Source organism: Thunnus thynnus, chromosome 6, assembly GCF_963924715.1.
Source record: "Thunnus thynnus chromosome 6, fThuThy2.1, whole genome shotgun sequence".
NCBI lineage: Eukaryota > Metazoa > Chordata > Actinopteri > Scombriformes > Scombridae > Thunnus > Thunnus thynnus.
The window spans coordinates 34,649,023-34,657,544 of NC_089522.1; the positions used below are offsets into that span (position 1 = coordinate 34,649,023).

The 8,522-nt window shown below is 37.5% G+C and overlaps 1 long non-coding RNA gene across 1 annotated transcript; it reads right to left on the reverse strand.

Annotated features, from left to right (window-relative positions):
* Positions 1–695: 695 nt before the first annotated feature.
* On the reverse strand, positions 696–3,849 carry LOC137185202 (uncharacterized). The gene is made up of 2 exons (XR_010928804.1): positions 3,616–3,849; positions 696–3,330 (listed from the first exon to the last, which is right to left on the reverse strand). It is a non-coding gene; the product is annotated as an uncharacterized lncRNA (long non-coding RNA).
* Between the last annotated feature and the right edge of the window lie 4,673 nt (positions 3,850–8,522).

The following is an 8,522-nucleotide window of genomic DNA, read 5'->3' on the forward strand; positions in this document are numbered from 1 at the left end:
TAGTCCGTCGTTATGTCCGGCTTTGTCCTGGGCTCGGATGCAGACGGTGGCCGTTCTCGCACGGTCGGCGAAAAGCACGGCAGCTGGCTCTCAGCGGCGTGGCGGAGAGAACAGCAGAGTCGACTCGGTGAAGAAGTTTCTTCCTTCTCGAGGGAGTTTGAGGACGCTGGTTGCAGCAGCGGTCTCTCTCGGATCCGGGAATGTGTTTGGGTGAACACGGGCGAAGTCTCGTCTCGTCCGGGGAGGGGAGTCTTCGATGAGGGGAAAAGACATGTGTGGGGTACCCCCTTTAGTCAGCTGACTCACAGAGGAACAGAAGTCACCCCTAGCTCAGTGACATGGGAAAAGGCGTGTGCTTCAGGGCACGGTCAGTTTTAAAGGGGCGGTGATGTCACGGCTGCGTCATCAGGACGCTCCGCTGTGCAGGAGCGTCTCCGCCAATGAGACTGTATGTTGACTGCTCCCTGCTGAGGTGTGAAAATCGCAAAGCATCCTTGGAAATGGAGTTTGCAATGGACTCCCTTTGTCTGTAAGCAGCATTTTGGCGCTATTCCTTTGTCGCAGGGGAAACAAAGGAACAAGCACCTCGTGGTCAGGCCTCACAGGTTACACGTAGGCCTTCTCTGTGTGACCTCATGGTCTGAGGCCCAACAATGATGATGATGATGATGATGATGACGACGGTTAAAGGTACATGAATGAATGAATAGTTTTATTTTGGACCAGTTATGTGACACATTATTCAGACACATTAAACACCAACAAACCAAACATTCCAGTATGTAAACACACCAGCATTTCACAGCACAATACATTTTACTTCATACAGATCTTTACATACTGTATAATATCCCAGGATATATCCAACAATGAAGATTAAATAAATATATACACACAGCCTCACAGATATGAATTTAAGTGTAATATTAATTTGTGTAGATCAGTGGGTTCATATTGAAACTGCTGTGAATCCTCTTTGACAAATCTGACTGAAGATAAGGATAATCACTTTACCTCATTTATGAGCACAATATTAACACTGAATATATAGGTATAAGGTATAAGGGCATTTTATTAATGCTCAGTATTCATTATTACTTCTCCTATGAGGACATATTTTATATGAAGGTGTTTAACCCTTTGTTTCCCACACCAAAGAATGTGTTTGCTTCCATCAATTTGCTTCTCAAGGTTTCTCATGAACTTTAAAATGTATTGCACATTTCTTCTTTGTAAATTAAGAAATGTATGATGTGAACAGCTACATTTGAGATTTATGTTTGGTTATATTTATGTAGACTTTACTTGCCTAAGAAATACACCTACCATGAGCATTTATTAGAAGCCCTGTGAAGCATAATGAAAGCAGCTGAAACAAGCCGACTTCAATGCTCTGCCTGAAAGCTGTGCTCCATTTTTGAAAAAAGCTCCTCATAAATATCACATTATAAAGTGACACATAATGATTACAGTCCAGAAAACGTGATGCAACATGTGATGTCAAACAGGAAAAGGTAGCAGCTCAGATTAAGAAGCTGCAGCGTTCAGAACAATTTGAATCAAATGTTGAAGCTCTCTGTGTGTTAAGTGTCTTTTTAATACTACCACTAGGAGGCACCAGAGTCACACACTTTTAAATTTTACACAAACTGGCTGTAAAATAACTCACTATGGTGGACAGACCTTCTTACAATATTGCTGCTGGAGCAGCAGTCACTTCCTATCTAAAGAGGTTCAGATTCATCATGATGAGGAGATGAGATCTTTTTTAGATTTAAATGTGTCCCGAACTAAAGAAATGATAATCTCACCACAACACACAGACAGTTCCAACAATCATTCTTGGCTTCAGTAAGTGTTGAACTCGTCCAAATCTACAAATACTTGGGAACTGTGTTTGATGACAGATTGAGATTTAGTGACAGTACAGATGTTATTGTGAAAAAGGCTCAGCAGCGTCTAAGCTGCAAACTAAACTCATTTAGAGTCGATCGGAGAATATTGACGTTTTATTGAAGTTATCCTTTTATTGAAAGTATTTTAACTGCTGGTTTACATTTGTCAAAAGGACAAGAATCAATTGCAACATGTTGTTAACTTCAGCTCTAAAATTATTTGCAAAACACAAAGATCCCTGTTACAGCTTAATACTGAACAAGTCCTCAACAAAGCAGAGAAGATTATCAGCAACCACACACATGATGTCCTCTATGACTACTTTAACCTGATGCCATCAGGAATGTGTTTTAGGTCTCCTGCATGTAAAACAAACAGAAGGAAGTTTTTTTTTTCTAGAAGCCATCAGACTTGTGAATTCTAGAAATGACCTTCATATACGACAAAACTGTTTCACAGTAATGTTGTTTTATCAAACATAATCTCTGCCTGGATGATGTTCACAGTAATGAATGAAGCTACATTTCTATGTGTCTCTGCAGTGGGAGGGAGGAGGTCGGGGTGGATGGGGGGCTACAAGATGCAGCACTGTGACAGCAGAGACCCGGGTTCACATCCTGAGTCCTGTGTGTGTTCAGGTTTGGTTCAGGTTAGTGAAAGATGCTGCTGTGGCTTAAATGTTCATAAACATGTTGAGCTTCAAGTCACTGCAGACTTTTTTCTGTATTAAACAGAGACCAGGATCTTTCTCTGACCTGAACCAAATGCTACTAGAGTCTGAACACAACCACAAACACTTTCATACTGCTGGAGTTTCTACCAGCAGAGATTTTACTGCAACATCAGATATTTTGGTGGAAAAAAAGACTAGGTACATTGTCTCTGAACATTTCACTCATACGTTTAGTATCAACATTTTTGCAACTTAAACACATTAATTAACAAAATTTTTCATCATGTTGAGAGAAAATGTGATTCAGTAACGTTACGTTTCTAATAAAACATATTTGCTGTTACAATTTAGTCGAATATGAATGTAATTTCTAGGAGACAGAGTTGGCTCAAAGTGTAAAAGAACAATATCAAACAACATCAACATTTATGAAGACAGAATGAACATTTCAGAATAAGCAAGTAAGAAGAAACATGATCAGTTGTGTGTCATCAACATAGAGGTGAATAATAGCATGTTTATAGATAATATCTGCTGATTAAAAAAAGAAAAGAAAAGAAAGAAAGTGGAACAAACTGGAACCTTGCAGCACATGTTAACCTGCACAGTACAGAATCCAGATCCAAATCCAAACATCATCATGTGTTTGCTGTGAGTGCAGAGTAGGTTTGGTCCAGATCCCTGCTGTCTGGATCCAGGTTCTGGTAGACAGAGTCTTCATATGTGGAGACTGGAGGACGGTTCTCATTGATGACAGATAACTGAAAATAAAACAGGAAAGACATCAAACCTAATATAGCAGTAACCAGAGTAACAGACCAGATATGGTGTTCTTCTTAGACAATTGTTTTCTGATATTTTAGTGATAACAACTGGACAGGCCAGAGGTCTATTAACAATAATTATGATTTTATTTAATTATAGTTTTGTTCATACTAGTGAAGTAGTTGCAGACATGAGATTTTTTATTCCTAACTGCAAAAATAAAATGTATAAATGCCAACAGTAAGAGTTAACATGAGACATACAGAGTTAAAGGAAGTCACCTCCATGTTTCTGCTGTCTGAGGTTCATCTGGTGTTCAAACCAGAGTTCCTCCTCTTCTTCAATTTGTGGAGGAGCAGCAGAACAACAGCCAACACCACAACAATCACAGGCACACATACAGCCAGAGGCCAGAAGGCACGTGGACGAGAGACATCAGAGACGGCTGGAAAGGAAGAGAGAGAGAGACATGTCGTAGTTTAAAAGACTGGGATCTTTTGTCTTGTATTAGAAGCGTAAAGGTTCCCTGTGGAGTTTTTGACCATAAGTAGCTTGTTTTTACATGTGGATCTACATCGTGCACACGTGTTTGACGTGATACACAATCCTGCCAGTGGTTTCACAACATCCCACTGATCTACAGGATGCAGGAACCTGCCCAGAAATGCAGCAATGCACCAACAAAAGCAGGAGAGAAGAAGACTGTAAGCAATGCAAGATTTAAAATACTTTATATAATCAGCTTTGCAAATATTTTATGATTGAGGAAACATATTCAACACTTATGTTGGACCTAAAGGATACACTCAGCATGTTTTGGTAAGTAAAACTACACAGGAAACCTTCATCAAAAATGAGATCTTCCTGTTGAAAAAACATCTCAGACTTTGGTCTGAATGTTTCTTGACTTGTCATGTGCTGACATCACATGTTAATAATTATCTTACATCACAAGAAACGTAGGATGTGTTTAAACATTAGGTGTGAAGATAAAAAAGAAATTTATTGTAAAGTTGAATGTGAAATGTTTTCTTCTAGGTGCTGAACTGTCTTATGTGCTGAAACACATGTTGGACCATCTTGTTATTCTTATTAGACAATGTTGTTATGCTGAATTTGACTGTTTTAAGAGGACGTTTTGTTGCAGAGAGACAGTGATGGACAGATGGACAGACATGAATTGTCCTGTACTTGTAAACTGCTCTGTGGTTTCAGGGAAAGATGATGAAGGTGTGAAGCTACCTGAACTGGAGATTAAACTCTGTGTTGTTGTTGGTATGGAGGCTGATGGGACTGATGTTGGAAAGGGTCGGAGAGTCCAGTTTGGTTTTGAAGTGGTTGGAGCCGTGAACAATGAAAACACATTGAAACAATCAGATACTGAATCAATAATGCAGAGAAATGAGATGCTGCTCTAGACAGAAAGATCATATTGACAGCATCCATCACATACACAAGAAATACACAGCATTAAATATGTTAATGAAGTAAATGATTAAGAATATTTGAAGTGGGTTTGATCCATTAATCACATGAAAGTATTTTTATTTGTTTTTTGATTATAGAAGAGTAAGAAAATAACATCCACAGGTTGGTTTTCTGACATTAAACATAAAAGCACAAATGTCTGAAAAGGTTTTTAAAAATCGTACAAACTGATTGTCGTAAATTTAAAAACTAACACTATAAAGGCAACACATTTTACATCCGATTACTTTGTGACTCTACAAATGAGTTTCATCTTTAGAAACATTTTAGAGTGTGATGTCTTGAACATTAAGGAACCTGAGGAACCGTTCTTCTCTATGTTACCTAATGTTAATAGAAATATAGAAAACGTCCCAGGTTGGACAACTAGTATGACTCTGCCAACCTCAGCACTCCTCTTGTTGTCACAAATCAACTTCTGGCTGTAACCCGAAAAATAACATATTTGTTTCTGTCATGTCATTTCCATCCACTCTTTAATTTTTTTATTAAATAATCTTTTACGCCTTTATTATAGGGACTTTGTAGATATGACAGGAAATGAAGGGGGCAAGATGGGGGGGTGACATGCAACAAAGGTCCGCTGCTGGATTCAAACCGCGGACACTGTGGTTATGTGACATGCGTTTCAACCAGAAGGCTACAGGAGTGCACCAAGTTCTCATCATTTTAAACATTTAACAACTGATATGCACTGAACAGAATGTGGACAAAAATTAAATATAAAACTCACCATCTACAACAAAGATCCGGAACATGTAGGTTGAATCTGGAGACAACGCTCTGCCGTAACCACACCTGTACCATCCTTTGTCTGACTTCTTCAGCTGTGTGATGGTCACATACAGTCCATATTCAGATCCTTCTCTATATTCAATGCTGTATCTGCCATTCTGAGCTCTGTTCTCTTCTGTTTCAACCAGGATGTCTTCTTCTTTGTTACATTCATCCTTACAGAAGAACTTCCTGCTTCCATTGACAGCATTGATGCATCCTCTTGTCATATTTCCTCCCACAGTTTCTGTATGGATGACATGAGTGTTTTGACCCAACGTTGCTTCTGAAAAGATGAACAATCAACAATTACTGTCTGTACTTCCTGTAAAATGCTTCAGTCTGATCACAATATTTCCTGCTTCACATTTACACAGATTTACAGAGTCACACTGGGAGCTGCCCAGTTCAACCACAGTCTGACTGCTGGAGTAATGATTTCATCCAACATTGATACACTGAGTCAATATATCATAAACGTCTCACATTCTTCCCACAATTTAATTAGATTCTATCTGACTTCATTTATTCTTATGCTTCAAAATCATTAAATGGGATGAACATAGTAAATATATCAGGTTTTATGACTTTCAGTAAAAACTCTTCTAAAGATGAACAGTGAATACTGATGATCAATACTTTGTGTATTGTAGACTTACTGTAAACAGACTGCAGATTAATGAGGGCTAATCCATCAGTTCACAGAGAAGCAGAGATGATACAGAGGCAGCCATTAGCAAAGTTTTCACTGACTGTACAGCAGTTGCTGTTGTTCTACTTGTAGCTGCAGTTGTAGTCACAGTGTCTCTGTGTAACATCTGTTTCTCAATGTTTTTGTTTCATAATTTCTAATATCAAACACATTAATGAGTATCAAATATTCATGGATGGATGGTTCATATGTTTTGTTAAATTACATTTAGTTTAGTTGAATTACAAGATTACATTATAGAGATGTTGTAATTAGTAACAGAATAATTTAGAGAACGACAGGAAAACTAATTAACATGACAGCAACATGAAAACTTGTGTGATACAAATCTGACATTTGTTAACATGAATACAATGAATGTCCAGAAGCAGTTTGTGCTGCAGCTTTACAGACACAGTCAGGTAATCAGTCCTCACCTGATAAGAAGCAGAAGAACAGAACATGGTGGAGATTCATTCTGAGTTTGATCCTGATGCAGAACATAATCAAACTGTCAGAGAACTGCCTCTATATGTCTGTCTGATCAATCAGGAAGCTGAAGATGCTTTAAGTTAACACTCATTCCTTTTTCTATCTCTCTCTTAAAACCTTTTCTTTCTTTTGGCGATCTGGAGACACTTTTACATGCTTTTATAACCTCATGTCTCGATTACTGCAACTCACTTTATCTGGGAGTGAGTCAGTCCTTCCTGTCTTTTCTGAAAGTGGTTCAAAATGCAGCAGCGACAATCCTGACTGGATCAAAAAAAGAGAGATAACCCTGTGCTGACCTCCCTCCACTGGTTACCAGTGAAATATGGGTCTAACAGTTCACTTCATGGGAAATTGCAAGTTATATCAACTTCATTGGAAGTTGGTCCCACCTTCCCTCTCTTTGTCTCTTCTGTCTCCGTCCCTCTCTCTCTCTCATGTAAAATTTGATTTGCCTTTTTTCTGTGTTTACAACATAGTGATGATGATGATTGTTAAAGGTACATTAATGAATGAATCATTTTATTTTCAATCCATTATATGACCTATATGACCTCTATGGAATTATTCAGACACATTAAACACCAACAAACCAAACATTCCAGTATGTAAACACACCAGCATCTCACAGCACAATATATTGACCTCATACAAATACAAAATACAAAAATCTTTACATAAGGTATAATATCCCTGGAGATATCCAGCAATGAAGATTAAATACATACATACACACAGCCTCACAGTTATGAACACAAGTGTAATATTAATTTATGTAGATCAGAGGTTTTCTGATGAAGCTGCTGTGAATCTGACTGAAGATAAGGATAATCACTTTACCCCATTTAACATTTATGATCACCATATAAACATTGAATATATAGTTATAAGGTATAAGAGTATTTTATTAATGCCCCGTACTTATTATAACTTCTCCTATGAAGATATATTTTATATTATTACAACTGAGTTTTACTATATTGTCATTCATTATCTGTTTATACAGCAGTTAACACTTCTGGGTGCCAACAGGAGTTATAACCATTTATTAAATATCTTTATACTGCTTATAAATGATAAATATGGGGACATAAAATCCAGTGTTACCAATATATTTTCAAATCATAAATCAAACAAACTGAAGCGAGCAACATGAAATTGTTCAGTGAAGCCTTTGTTCAGAAAAGGAAGAATATGTCAGCAAGAGATTTCCTGGCTCTTACCGAGACTTGGCAAGAAAAAACAGTGTGTTCCTTTCCTCTCTAAAATGCATCAGACAGCCTCGACTGGAACAAAAAAGAGAGCTGATCCTGTAATGATAACGTAAATTAATAACAACGGGGCACCACCCTGAGATCACGGACCAACAACCAAAAGTGAAAGCAGTTAAAAGAGGGTGTTCACTTTAAAAATGTCAATATCTAAGAGACACTAACATTTACAGTGCTGCTTGAAAGTTTGTGAACCCTTTAGAATTTTCTATGTTTCTGCATAAATATGACCTTAAATCCTAAAACTAGATAAAGGGAACCCAATTAAACAGATGAGACAAAAAAATGTTTTCATTTATTTATTGAGGAAAATTATCCAATCTTACAAATTTGTGTGAGGCAAAAGTATATGAACCTTTGCTTTGATTTTGAATTTATTTGAATTTTGAATTTGAATTTATGAATAAGATAGCCCCTTGAGATGTAGCATCTCATTTTCAAGGGGGTCCTAAAAAACACAAAATACAAAATA